The sequence below is a fragment of the Panthera uncia genome, unplaced genomic scaffold (assembly GCF_023721935.1).
Source record: "Panthera uncia isolate 11264 unplaced genomic scaffold, Puncia_PCG_1.0 HiC_scaffold_610, whole genome shotgun sequence".
NCBI classification, from domain to species: Eukaryota; Metazoa; Chordata; class Mammalia; order Carnivora; family Felidae; genus Panthera; species Panthera uncia.
The window spans coordinates 7665-21976 of NW_026059771.1; the positions used below are offsets into that span (position 1 = coordinate 7665).

A 14312-nucleotide genomic window follows, 5' to 3' on the forward strand; every position below is an offset into this window, starting at 1 on the left:
TGAGGATTGGGTGGAACCTGAGGATATATTTTTGCCAGCACAGGTTTACATGAAGCACCCATAAGAGATGAGGTTGAGGTGTGCCTGGGTGGCTCAGTCGATTAAGTGTCTGACTCAATTTAAGCCCAGGTCATGATCTCACCGTTCGTGAGATTGAGTCCTGAGTCAGGCTCTGTGCTGGCAGAGGGGAGCCTGCTTGGGATTCTCTCTCTCTCTCCCTTTCTCTCTGCCACTCCCCTGCTTCAGCTCTCACTCTCTCAAAATAAATAAACTTTTTAAAAAAGATGAGGTGAGAACAAGAAAAGCCTTTTTGCCATCAAATCAAATACAGGCAATATGTCCTGCCTGAGCAAAAATGAAATACTCAGATTTTAGGAAAGCCTGCTTTCAGGAGGAGAAAATCCACCAAAGAATGAAATCAGCTTGTTAACATAAATTTATCAAATCATTAGAGGAAGCACATTCACGAGAGAGAAAATCCATTGAAACAAAGTAGAATTGGACTTCATATGGACAATAATTTGAACACATCAACACCAAGAGCACAAGAAAGGCCTGACAAGTATCGCAAATGCTGGTAGTTATGAAATGACAAATAAACATGTAAAGCAAACTGGAAAATAGGACATAATCCTTTCTCGGGCAATCTCGCATGGAATAAATTTTGGGGTCCCTATTTCCTCCTATCTTCCACTTTTTTTAGCATTGAATAACTGACACATCAGGATCAGATTCTCCAGGACAGGCTGCAAAATTGAAGAGATAGTAAAAACACTTGATAAGGAACAAGTGGATGAGGTTGCTTCTGATAGTCCTGAATCAACTAATGGAGGAGTTAATTCAAATCAAGCAGTTCAAGGCAGGCTATCAATAAATAATGTTTCAGAGGAAGCAGAAGAAACAGTTCTTTGGGACATCTCACCACTATCTAGATAGTGGTTATTCATCTGTGAGTTGATGCAATATGTCATGCAATATGTTCCACGACTAACAGAAGAACAATTAAATTGGAAATCTACTTTTCTACTGAAAACAAGAAGCACACTGGAATTCTGCCTACTTTTAGACCTATATTAAACACTAAGTGCACTGTAGTCTAAATGAGCTAAGAGATGCAGACCTTACTTTTCCAGTCCATATCCAAGATACTATTGATCAGATTTATGTGAGATTAAGACTATTCTTCCAGGAATCCTTGAAACCAATATCTCAGATTTATAAGATTATTGTTTTTACTACTCTTAAGAGGGTATAAGCAGATATTATCTAATTATGGTAGCTCCTAAAAGGCAACTAGTGAGGCACTGGCCTTTCTGTGAAAGTTGTGTTTGTTTACAAGCAACATATACAAAGAACTTATCTTTGGAAGACATCTTTCAAAAACTGTAATAGCTGACAAACCACCACAAGCCTTTACATACCAGCTTTTCAATAGAATCCTTATAGAAAGCTGGTTTGTAGAGTAAACTCTCAATGTACTCCTAAATGTGATTACATATATTTAGAAGTTTGTAGACCTGAATGATGATGTTCAACTTCACATCAAAGGAAAATTTTGATTGCATGATTTGCTTTCCCCAGATTAACTACAAAGACTTCTCAAAACAATGAAGGGAGAGAGAAAACAGGGCCCTTTTAGACTAAGGCAACACATTCTTACTCCTTTTGAAAATTTACATTTTGTAACCCATCTTGCTTTTCTTAATTTTGGTGTTCAGTGATAATCAATGGTTGCAGAAAGAAACTTTACCTATCTCAGCTTACATACACAGAGTAGGTAGGCTGAAACAAAAAAAAAGCCTTTGGAACTCATGCAACTCTGAATTTTTTATGTACAGAACATCTGAAGTTCATATAGAATTATGTTTCTGCCACAAGCAGTTTGGTCCCATAGTCACACAGGGTTTTATTTAAAAAAAAAAAAAAGATGAAAATGGACTTGTTTTTCTTTCTCTGTTTGGTGTTCTAAGTGCATATAAAGCCACACTTCTACTACTTTAAGATTCTCATCTTAATAGAAATTGCTGATAAAAGTTGTTTCATTTTTCCTGTTAAGGTTTATAACTTTTTAAAAACATGTATTGACTTGGGTTAGATTAGAATTTCATTATGCATTTTAGCTGAGGCACTTCAAAGTGTTTTTAAATGGTCAGTTTTGTTTTTTACAATACACTTGAATGCCATTTGCCCACTTGTTCTGCCTGCGTATTGCATATTTGTTTAAAAATACTCTCTACTTTCAGTCCATGTAAGTTTCATTTAGAAAGAGGCACATTTACACTTTGTTTCTAAAATATTTTACTGTGGTGAAATCTTTTCAGAAATGAAGAGACCGAGTAGGTAAGAATATATTAATGGCTAATACTCAAAAGATTTAAACCATTGTGATGGCATATATTCCAAATGGTAATATCTTGCAACAGCACACAGAGTTAACGGATAAAGGTATGCCTCAGATATCTCTGTGCTCAGGAATCTTTAAGGAAAGTGAGTTTGGCCACCTTTGGGGCTTAGTTTGGTTACTGCTCCCTTTAGTTTTCTCCACGAATGAAGCATTCATCACAGTGACTCAATATTTTCACTTAATCTGCATGGACTGAGATTACCTCTGGTATGCTCTTGGTGTTAATCAAGGTAAAAATCTGTGTAATTGTTTACTAATATATTCTTCATAATCTTGTGGCATAGCACACATTCAAGCCACAAATGTAGTTAATATGTCTTCACAGTGGTTTTCTCTGCTATAAGTGGTATTTAAGACTTGATTCTCCAATACAGCTACCATAAGAGGTTTATACTTTTATAGTATTGTTTGGTCTCCTTTTAGGGAAGCTTTTTTTAATGGAAGGTGTAATATGGGATGGAATGCTTTTCCTCTCAACTATAGAAACTTGCAAGAGGCCCAGACTGCTTTTCTGTAAGGGATTACCAAAGAACAGAATGTTTTTCTAGAGTGGTTTGATATTTTTGTTAAGAAAGTATAGTATGAGAAAGTAAGAAATGGACAAATGGAAATTGAGGAGTATTTCAACTAGTTATTATGTACATTACTGGCTTACTAGCAAAACTTGTATATTTTACATATTAGATGCAGCATCATTTTCGTTTTTTAACCTTAAATTTATTTATTTTTTTAACATTTATTTATTTATTTATTTATTTATTTTAACATGAAAATTATTGTCAAATTGGTTTCCATACAACACCCAGTGCTCATCCCAACAGGTGCCCTCCTCAATACCCGTCACCCACCCTCCCCTCCCTCCCACCCCCCATCAACCCTTCAGTTTATTCTCAGTTTTTAGGAGTCTCTTATGTTTTGGCTCCCTCCTTCTCTAACCATTTTTTTTCCTTCCCCTCCCCCATGGTCTTCTGTTAAGTTTCTCAGGATCCACATAGCAGTGAAAACATATGGAATCTGTCCTTCTCTGTATGACTTATTTCACTTAGCATAACACTCTCCAGTTCCATTCACATTGCTACAAAAGGCCATATTTCATTCTTTCTCATTGCCACGTAGTATTCCATTGTGTATATAAACCGCAATTTCTTTATCCATTCGTCAGTTGATGGACATTTAGGCTCTTTCCATAATTTTTCTATTGTTGAGAGTGCTGCTATAAACATTGGGGTACAAGTGCCCCTATGCATCAGTATCTCCTGTATCCCTTGGGTAAATTCCTAGCATTGCTACTGCTGGGTCATAGGGTAGGTCTATTTTTAATTTTTTGAGGAACCTCCACACTGTTTTCCAGAGCAGCTGCACCAGTTTGCATTCCCACCAACAGTGCAAGAGGGTTCACAATTGCACCAAGAAGCATAAAATACCCAGGAATAAACTTAACCAAAGGTGTAAAAGATGTGTATGCTGAAAACTATAGAAAGCTTATGAAGGAAATTGAAGAAGATACAAAGAAATGGAAAAACATTCCGTGCTCATGGATTGGAAGAATAAATATTGTTAAAATGTCAATACTACCCAAAGCTATCTACACATTGAATGCAATCCCAGTCAGAATTGCACCAGCATTCTTCTCCAAGCTAGAACAAGCAATCCTAAAGTTTGTATGGAACCACAAAAGGCCCCGAATAGCCAAAGTCATTTTGAAGAAGAAGACCAAAGCAGGAGGCATCACAATCCCAGACTTTAGCCTCTACTACAAAGCTGTCATCATCAAGACAGCATGGGATTGGCACAAAAACAGACACAGAGACCAATGGAATAGAATAGAAACCCCAGAACTAGACCCACAAAAGTATGACCAACTAATCTTTGACAAAGCAGGAAAGAATATCCAATGGAAAAAAGACCGTCTCTTTAATAAATGGTGCTGGGAGGACTGGACAGCAATATGCAGAAAGGATGAAACTAGACCACTTTCTTACACCATTCACAAAAGCTTCATTTTCAAACGTGTCCTAGAAACAAGAATATTTAGCTTTGTTTATTTTTTAACCCAATTTTTGTTATATTAACAAAGATTTTAACATTTCATCAGTTTGGGCAATTTCTTATTATATTTTCTGTTGTGTATGTAGTTAGCATGTGTACTGAACTGTTCAAACATTAGCATGCTCAACAAGCTTATTTTGTGAAAATTTTTTATTTATTAAGAAATAATTATGGCAAACTTTCTTCAAAAATAATGAAATCATTTGCAACTCAGAAAGCCTTTTTTAAATCTTTCAAGGTATTTTGCTTGCAGGAAATATTACCACAGATTTATTTTTACAAGAATCATTGAAATGAGTTTTTGTTAGGATATCTAGTCATCTTTATGCATTTTGTCTCTATCTTAATTGAAATAAAATATTTACAGCTTTAATTAAAAAAAGGAACTGCCTGTGAGAGTGGCTTCATGTCAGATACAACAGGCAGTAATTACAAATTAACTACTGTATGTTCAAAGTACTAAAGGAACCACCATTGAAGAAAATACAAAAGTATAGTGGCAATGCCTGCCCCCGCCAAAGGAAAAAAAAAAAAAAAGATTATTAATGAAGATTTAGAAGTTACTTAACAGATAATCAAATGGAAATTTTGGAGTGAAAACTACAATTACTGAAATGAAAAATTCATTGGAGGGGTTCAACAGTAGATTGGAAAAATTCAGAATAAAAAATTAGCAAAGTTAAAAACAGGTTGAGCAAATAGTAGAGAAAAATAGAATAAATACAAGTGAACAGAATCTCAGAGAAATTTGGGATTTTATTAATTATACCAAGATGACGAAGAGATAGATACCAAACAGACACATCACAGTAAAAATGTTGAAATCCAAACTGCAAAAGAAAATCTTGAAATCACCAAGAAGACAACAACCTGTCACTTGCAAGGGGAATCCCAATAAGATTATGATATGATTGCCCATCAGAAACAATGGAGGTCAGAAGGCAGAGAAATAAAGTGCTTAAAGAAGAAAACTGTCAATCGAGAATCCTGTGTCAAGTGATGTGATCTCTCAAAAATGAAAGTGAAATAAACACATTCCAGAAAAACAAAGTCTTAAAGAATTTCTTGTGAGTACACCTGCTGAAGGAACTTCTTTAGGCTCACAGTGGGAGACCCCAGGGGATAATTTTATTCTATTTTTTAAAGCTCATACCAATTTATTCTGTTTCCAGCAATGTGGCAAGTTTGCTTTTGCTTCCAACAAACAGTAGATATTGTAATTATTTTAGAGATGGTTAATTTCGTAAGTGTAAAATGGGAACTCAGGGTATGTTTTTTAAAATATTTCTTTAATTGTGAGATTGTGTGTTTTTCCATGTTAGGTTACCAGTTCTATTTATTATGGTGTCAATCGTCAATTAGTATCATGTACCATTTTATCTGCTGAATTTTAAATATTTTTAATATAATTTATTGTCAAATTGGCTAACATACAGTGTGTAAATGTGCTCTTGGTTTTTGGGGTAGATTCCCATGGTTCATAGCTTACATACAAAAACCAGTGCTCATCCCAACAAGGGCCCTCCTCAATGCCCATCACCCATTTTCCCCTCTCCCCCACCCTCCACCCACCCTCAGTTTGTTCTCTGTATTTAAGAGTCTCTTATGGTTTGCCTCCCTCCCTCTCTGTAACTAATTTTCCCCCATCCTTCCCCCATGGTCTTCTGTTAAGTTTCTCAAGATGCACATATGAGTGAAGACATACGATATCTGTCTTTCTCTGACTGACTTATTTCACTCAGCATAATACCTTCCAGTTCCATCCATGTTGCTGCAAATGGCATGATTTCATTCTTTCTCATTGTCAAGTAGTATTACATTGTATATGTAAACCACATCTTCTTTACCCATTCATCAGTTGATGGACATTTAGGCTCTTTCCATAATTTGGCTATTGTTGAAAGCACGGCTATAAACATTGGGGTACGTGTGCCCCTATGAATGAGCCCTCCTGTATCCTTTGGGTAAATTCCTAGTAGTGCTATTGCTGGGACGTAGGGTAGTTCTACTTTTAATTTTTTGAGGAACTTCCACACTGTTTTCCAGAGCGGCTGCACCAGTTTGCATTCCCACCAGCAGTGCAAGAGGGTTCCCGTTTCTCCACATACTCACCAGCATCTGTAGTTTCCTGAGTTGTTGATTTTAGCCACTCTGACCGGTGTGAGGTGGTATTTCAGTGTGCTTTTGATTTGTATATCCCTGATGATGAGTGATGTTGAGCATCTTCTCATGTGTCTGTTGGCCATCTGGATGTCTTCTTTGGAGAAGTGTCTATTCATGTCTTTTGCCCATTTCTTCACTGGATTATTTCTTTTTTGGGTGTTGAGTTTGGTAAGTTCTTTATAGATTTTGGATACTAACCATTTATCCAATATATCATTTGCAAATATCTTTTCCCATTCTGTTGGTTGCCTTTTAGTTTTGTTGATTGCTTCCTTTGCAGTGCTGGACCTTTTTATTTGATGAGGTCCCAGTAGTTCATTTTTGCTTTTTAATTCCCTTGCCTTTGGAGATGTGTCAAGCAAGAAATTGCTGTGGCTGAGGTCAAAGTGGTTGTTGCCTGCTTTCTTCTCTAGGGTGTTGATGGTTTCCTGTCTCACATTCAGGTCCTTCATCCACTTTGAGTTTATTTTTGTGGATGGTGTAAGAAGGTGGTCTAGTTTCATTCTTCTGCATGTTGCTGTCCAGCTCTCCCAGCACCATTTGCTGAAGACACTGTCTTTTTTCCATTGGCTATTCTTTCCTGCTTTGTCAAAGATTAGTTGGCCATACATTTGTGGGTCCAATTCTGGGTTCTCTATTCCATTGGTCTATGTGTCTTTTTGTGCCAAAACCATACTGTCTTGATGTTTACAGTTTTGTAGTCTGGGATTGTGATGCCTCCCGCTTTGGCTTTCTTCTTCAATACTACTTTGGCTATTCAGGGTCATTTGTGTTTCCATACGAATTTTAGGATTGTTTGTTCTTGTTTTGGGAGGAGTGCTGGTGCAATTTTTATTGGGACTGTATTGAATGTGCAGATTGCTTTGGGTAGTATTGACATTTTAACAATATTTATTCTTCCAATCCATGAGCATGGAATGTTTTTCTATTTCTGTGTGTCTTCTTCACTTTCCTTCATAAGTTTTCTATAGTTTTCAGCATACAGATCTTTTACATCTTTGGTTAGGTTTGTTCCTTGGTATTTTATGATTCATGGTGCAATTGTAAATGGGATCAATTTCTAGATTTCTCTTTCTGGTGCTTCATTATTGGTGTATAGAAATTCAACCGATTTCTGTACATTGATTTTGTACCCTGTACATTGACTTTGCTGAATTCATGTATCACTTCTACCAGTCTTTTGGTGGAGTCTTTTGGGTTTTCCATGTAGAGTATCATGTTGTCTGTGAAAAGTGAAAGTTTGATTTCTTCTTTGCCAGTTTTGATGCCTGTTATTTCATTTTGTTATGTGATTGCTGATGCTAAGACTTCCAACACTATGTTACACAACAGTGGTGAGAGTGGATATCCTTGTCTTGTTCCTGATCTCAGGGGGAAAGCTCTCAGTTTTTCCCTGTTGAGGATGGATATTAGCTGTGGACTCTTCATATATGGCTTTTATGATGTATAAGTATGTTCCTTCTATCCCAACTTTCTTGAGGGTTTTTAATAAGAAAGGATGCTGTATTTTGTCAAATGTGTTTTCTGCATCTATTGACAGGACCATATGGTTCCTATCTTTTCTTTTATTAATGTGACGTATCACATTGATTTGCAAATATTGAAGCAGCCCTGCAGCCCAGGAATGAATCCCGCTTGATTATGGTGAATAATTCTTTGTATATGCTGTTGAATTTGATTTGCTAGAATCTTGTTGAGAATTCTTGCATCCATGTTCATCAAGGATATTAGCTTGTAATACTCCTTTTTTGTGGGGTCTGTCTGGTTTGGGAATCAAGGTAATGCTGGCTTCACAGAATGAATCTGGAAGTTTTCCTTCCCTTTCTATTTGTTGGAACACCTTGAGAAGGATAGATATTAACTCTGCTTTAAATGTCTGGTAGAATTCCTCTGGGAAGCCATCTGCCCCAGATCTCTTATTTGTTGGGAGATTTTTAATCACTACTTCAATTTCATCACTGTTCAAAATTTCTATTTCTTAAAAAAAAATCTATTTCTCCCAGTTTGAGTTTTGGTAGTGTGTGGTGTCTAGGAATTTGTCCATTTCTTCCAGGTTGTCCAGTTTGTTGGCATATAATTTTTCATAGCATTCTCTGATAATTGCTTATATTTCTGAAGGGTTGGTTGTGATAAATACATTTTCATTCACAATTTTATCTATTTGGGTTCTCTCTCTTTTCTTTTGGAGAAGTCTGGCTAGGAGTTTATCAATTTTGTTTATTTTTTAAAAACTAACTCTTGGTTTCATTGATCTGTTCTACTGTTTTGTTTTTTTTTTTCTATATGTTCATTTCTGCTTGGATCTTCATTATTTCTCTTCTTCTGCTGGCCTTGGGCTTTCTTTGTTGTTCTGCTTCCAGTTCCTATGAGTGTGTGCTAGATTTTGCACTTGAGATTTTTCTTGTTTCTTGAGATAGGCCTGGATTGCAATGTATTTTCTTCTTAGGACTTCCTTTGCTGCATCCCAAAGGGTTTGGACTGTTCTGTTTTCCTTTCCATTTATTTCCATATATTTTTAAATTTCTTCTTTAATTGCCTGGTTGACCCATTCATTCCTTAGTAGGATGTTCTTTAACCTCCATGCATTTTGGAGGTTTTCCAAACCTTTTCCTGTGGTTGATTTCACGTTTCATTGCATTGTAATCTAAAAGTATGCATGGTAAGATCTCAATTCTTTTATATTTATTGAGGGCTGTTTTGTGACCCAGTATGTGATCTATCTTGGAGAATGTTCCATGTGCACTCGAGAAGAATGTGTATTCTGCTGCTTTAGGATGAAAGTTATGAATATATCTGTCAAGTCCATCTGGTCCAGTGTATCATTCAGGGCCATTGCTTCTGTATTGATTTTCTGTCTAGATGATATGTCCATTGTTGTAAGTGGAGTATTAAAGTTCCCTTCAATTACCACATTCTTACCAATAAGATTGCTTATGTTTGTGATTGTTTTATATATTTGGGTATCTCTGAATTCAGTGCATAAACATTTATAGTTGTTAGTTCTTCTTGATGGATAGACTCCATGATTGTGATATAATGTCCTTCTTCATCTCTTGTTACAGCCTTTAGTTTAAAATCTAGTTTGTCTGATACAAGTATGGCTACTCCACCTTTCTTTTGACTTCCAGTAGCATGATAGATGGTTCTCCATCCCCTCACGTTCAATCTAAAGTTGTCCTCAGGTCTAAAATGAGTCTCTTGTAGACAGCAAATCGATGTAGTTTTTTTTTTTTTTTTAATCCATTCTGATACCCTATGTCTTTTGGTTGGAGCATTTAGTAAATTTACACTCAGTGTTATTATTGAAAGATATAGAGTTAGAGTCATCGTGTTATCTGTCGATTTCATGCTTGTAGGATGTCTCTAGTCCTTTGTAGTCTTTGCAACATTCCACTCACAGAGTCTCCCTTAGGATCTCTTGTAGGGCTGGTTTAGTGGTGATGAATTCTCTCAGTTTTTCTTTGTCTAGGAAAACCTTTATCTCTCTTATTCTGAATGACAGGCTTGCTGGATAAGGATTCTTGGCTGCATATTTTTACGATTCAGCTCTTTGAAAATTTCTTGCCACTCTTTTCTGGCTTGCCAAGTTTCAGTGGATATGTCTGCTAGTACTGTGTCTACCCTTGTAGATTAAGGCCCGTTTATCCCTAGCTGCTTTCAGAATTCTCTCTTTATCTTTGTATTTTGCCAGTTTCACTATGATATGTCATGCAGATCGATTCAAGTTACGTCTGAAGGGAGTTCTCTGTGCCTACTGGATTTCAATGTCTGTTTCCTTCCCCAGATTGAGGAAGGTCTCAGCTATGATTTGTTCAGGTTCACCATCTGCCCCTTTCTCTCTCTGTTCTTCTTCTGGAACTCCTATGATACGGACATTATTCCATTTCATAGAATCACGTAGTTCTCTAATTCCCCCCTCATGATCCAGAATTTTTTAAATCTTTTTCTCAGCTTCATCTTTTTCCATAATTTTATATTACATTTCACCTATTCTCCCCTCTGCCTCTTCAATCCTCACTGTCACCACCTCTGGTTTATTTTGCACTTCATTTAGAGCATTTTTGATTTCATCATGACTATTTTTTTTAGTTCCTTGATCTCTGTAGCAATAGGTTCTCTGCTGTCTTCTATGCTTTTTTCAAGCCCAGCATTTAATCTTATGACTATTATTCTAAATTCTTGTTCAGTTATACTGTTTATATCTGTTTTGATCAATTTTTTGACAGTCATTTCTTCCTGGAATTTCTTTTTGAGCAGAATTCTTCCATTTCATCATTTTGGCTAGTTTTCTGTCTCTTATGTGTTTTAAAAGTTTATTATGTGCCCTGCCCCTGCGAGCACTACTATATTAAAGAGGGGTCATACACTGTCCAGGCCTGGCCCTTCAGGAGGTGTTTTTTGGAGTGTGTCACTTGCGCTCTGTTGTTGTGACTTTGGTTACTTTATCTCCCTACTCTTAGTGATGTTTTGGAGGCTCCACCAGGTGTGCTTTGATTTGTTTGTTGAACAGCCCTGGAAAGAAGAACAAACAAACAAACAAAAACAAAAAACAAACACACAAAAAAAAACAAAAAACAAAAAACCAGAAACACCAGCTACAAGTCAACCACAGGGTGGAGGCAGTGCTGATGAAAGAGGCCTTACCGCATACAAAGAGAGAAATGACATGGGTGGGGGAAAAGAAAAGAAAATTGACCATACAGAGAAACTAAAGGCTTAATCCAGAGAGAAAAAAAGGAACATAAAGAAGGAAGCTTAGAACATGTATAAAGAGAATAGATTAAATATGTCTGATTAAACAAAACAACCAGAGTAACCAGATTAGAGGAGGGAAGAGATAAGAAGGTGAAAACGAAAGAAGAATACATATGTGCAAGAATTGTCTCAGAATTAAATCAGGCAATGCAATGGCTGTGGTCTGGAGGAGGGGCAGCCTGGTTTCTCAGTGTCAATCCTGCCCCTGTAGATACACAGTTACCAAGTGTGAATGGGCGTTGTTTAGTGTAGTTGGATCCCGCCTCCACTGTGGGCCCATTGTCCATTCCCTGAAGCCCCACATTGTTGGTGATGGGGACAAAAATGGTGACATCCCAGTCTCTCCTCTACAGACTGGGTGTCCCAAACTACTCTGTTCAAGCCATCTTCATTGTGCGGTGGGAGCGAACGAGGTGGTTTGTCCCGCTCTGCCAACTCCCACTCCTCTCTGGTGCTTGACTGGGATTTAAACCCCGGTGTCTTAAAGAGTGCCACTCCATGCGCCCCAGTTCCAGGGAAGAGCCACCCCATGCCGCCTCACAGTGCCACGTGTGTGGTTTGCCCTGCTCTGCTGACTCCCTCGCCTCCCTGGCATTCGGCTGGGACTTAAATCCTAATGTCTTTAAGGTTCCCCCTCCGTATGCCGCAGTTCGCCCCAGTTCGGGGAAATGCCCCTCCGTGCCGCCCAATATATAGTCTCTGGCTGGTGGACGCAGGTGGTCTTTGTCCTTTGAATGGTTATATACCTTCTTCCCAGAGCACTCCAGGGAGGGGATTGCTTTCTGCCACTGCACACTGTGCCTCTGAACTAGTTACCCTTCCCGGGACTGGCTCCCCTCCTCCCCAGGTGTGTGAACAGGTCAGTTGGCCCCAGTCCAGAGAAAGCCCCAAAGTTAGAGATTGGATCTTTCTCTGTCCCAATCAGTGGTTTTTCTCTTGTCCAGATACACTCCTACATTTCCCCAGCCTCTCTTTCTCTTCCCTTTGTCTCTCGGCAGAAAGGGATCCCTCCCCTCTGTTCCTCTGCTGCCCATTTTATCTCTCCCTGTTCACAATCATGCACCTATGGCCCATCAGGTTGTCCCCGTGGGTCCCTGGAGGCATCTCTGTCACTTTGCCGCCCGGACTCTTGGAGATCAAAGTACTTTGGCCTCAACACTGCTGTGTTTGAGAGACGAGGGAACTTCAGATCCCCATACTTCTCCCCCATGTTGGCCTCTCTTCTCCCAGAGGACAATTTTAATACACACGCACACAACACAGAGCAACAGTAAGTTTGTATTTATAAAAGACTATATAGATGCATACTTCTTCTCCAATCTTTCCTTAAGTGATTTAAATAGCAACTGTATGAAATAATTTTGGGCCTATAATATACAGAAATTTAATATATTTGGTAATAATAGTGCAAAAGAAATGGGTTGGAGCAAAGTACTGGGCTTTATTCCATATGCTGACTTGAATTCTCAGGAACAAATGAAAGGAACCGCCTATGATAAAAAAGAAGGTAAAATGACAAAAGCTATGAATATATCCTTGTTTTCCTTTCTTCCCTCAGATTCTTTAAGAGACATAGAAATATATGTAGCAATAATTATAACAATATATTCTTGGAGTTGCAATGTTTATTATTTAATTAATTTATTTTTTAAAATGTGAAATTTATTGTCAAATTGGTTTCCATACAACACCCAGTGCTCATCCCAACAGGTGCCCTCCTCAATACCCATCACCCACCCCCCCATCAACCCTCAGTTTGTTCTCAGTTTTTAAGAGTCTCGTATGTTTTGGCTCCCTCCCTCTCCAACCACTTTTTTTTCCCCACCCCCCATGGTCTTCTGTTAAGTTTCTCAGGATCCACATGAGAGTAAAAACATGGTATCTGTCTTTCTCTGTATGACTTATTTCACTTATCATAACACTCTCCAGTTCCATCCACGTTGCTACAAAAGGCCATATTTCATTCTTTCTCATTGCCACATAGTATTCCATTGTGTATATAAACCACAATTTCTTTATCCATTCATCAGTTTATTATTTAGTATGTATAGCAAGAATATGAGAAAATAAGGTAAGGGGATACAGCTATCTAGAAGTAACATTTCTACATCTAACTGGAATTAGGTTAGTATAAACATGAAACTGATGCTGAAAAGTTAAGATGTATATGTTAAACCCTAGAACAACCACTAAAAATAACTAAAAATATATAATTAAAATGAAAAGTCTGGCTTCTGATAAAAACTTCTGTGTGAGGCTTGGAAGCTGGCAGAGTATCAGAACCCTAAGCTCATCTCATCTCATGGATATAACTCTATAATACTCACATCACTGCAAATAACCCAGACAAAGACCAAACACTGGTAGAACAACTCCACAACCACAGGTAGAGAAGAGGCCACATCAAAGAGGAAAGGAAGGGCAAAGACATGGTGGGGAGCTAAATGGTCCCACAGGACTATCCTTTGGAGGGAAGGATGCTGCAGGCATGGAAGGGGAGAGAAACAGACTATCACACTGGGTAGCATGCACAGAAAAGACGAATCCCCATAACATTTGGAATTCAAAACCAGAGGGGCCTAATTTCATGAGTTCTTACAACCAGTGGGACTTAAAACCTGGGATTTTAAAACCAGGGGCTTGGCTCTGTGAGAGCCAGGATGGTGAGAAGAAATTGAGTCACTGTCCTTAGACACCACAATAAGCAGTCCATGGAGATACAGCGTAGAAGCAGCAGTTTGAAAAATTCCTGGGGCATATGGGAGGGAGAGTTTTTTACTCATCTCAGAGCAGGTCCTGGAGGGACAGAGATCCTTGGGAGGCTCTCCAGGAACAAAGTAGCTGGCAGGAAGCATTTTGCTCCCCCGAGCATAAACAGACAGCCTAGGAGAAACAGTATGGTGCCAACACCCACTACCTGTCTTGCTTACAGCACTGCCCT

General features: G+C 38.1%; 1 pseudogene; it reads left to right on the forward strand.

The window, feature by feature from the left end:
• The first annotated feature begins 284 nt into the window (after window positions 1-284).
• LOC125918265 (CTD small phosphatase-like protein 2) lies at window positions 285-1586 on the forward strand (annotated as a pseudogene).
• Window positions 1587-14312: the final 12726 nt, after the last annotated feature.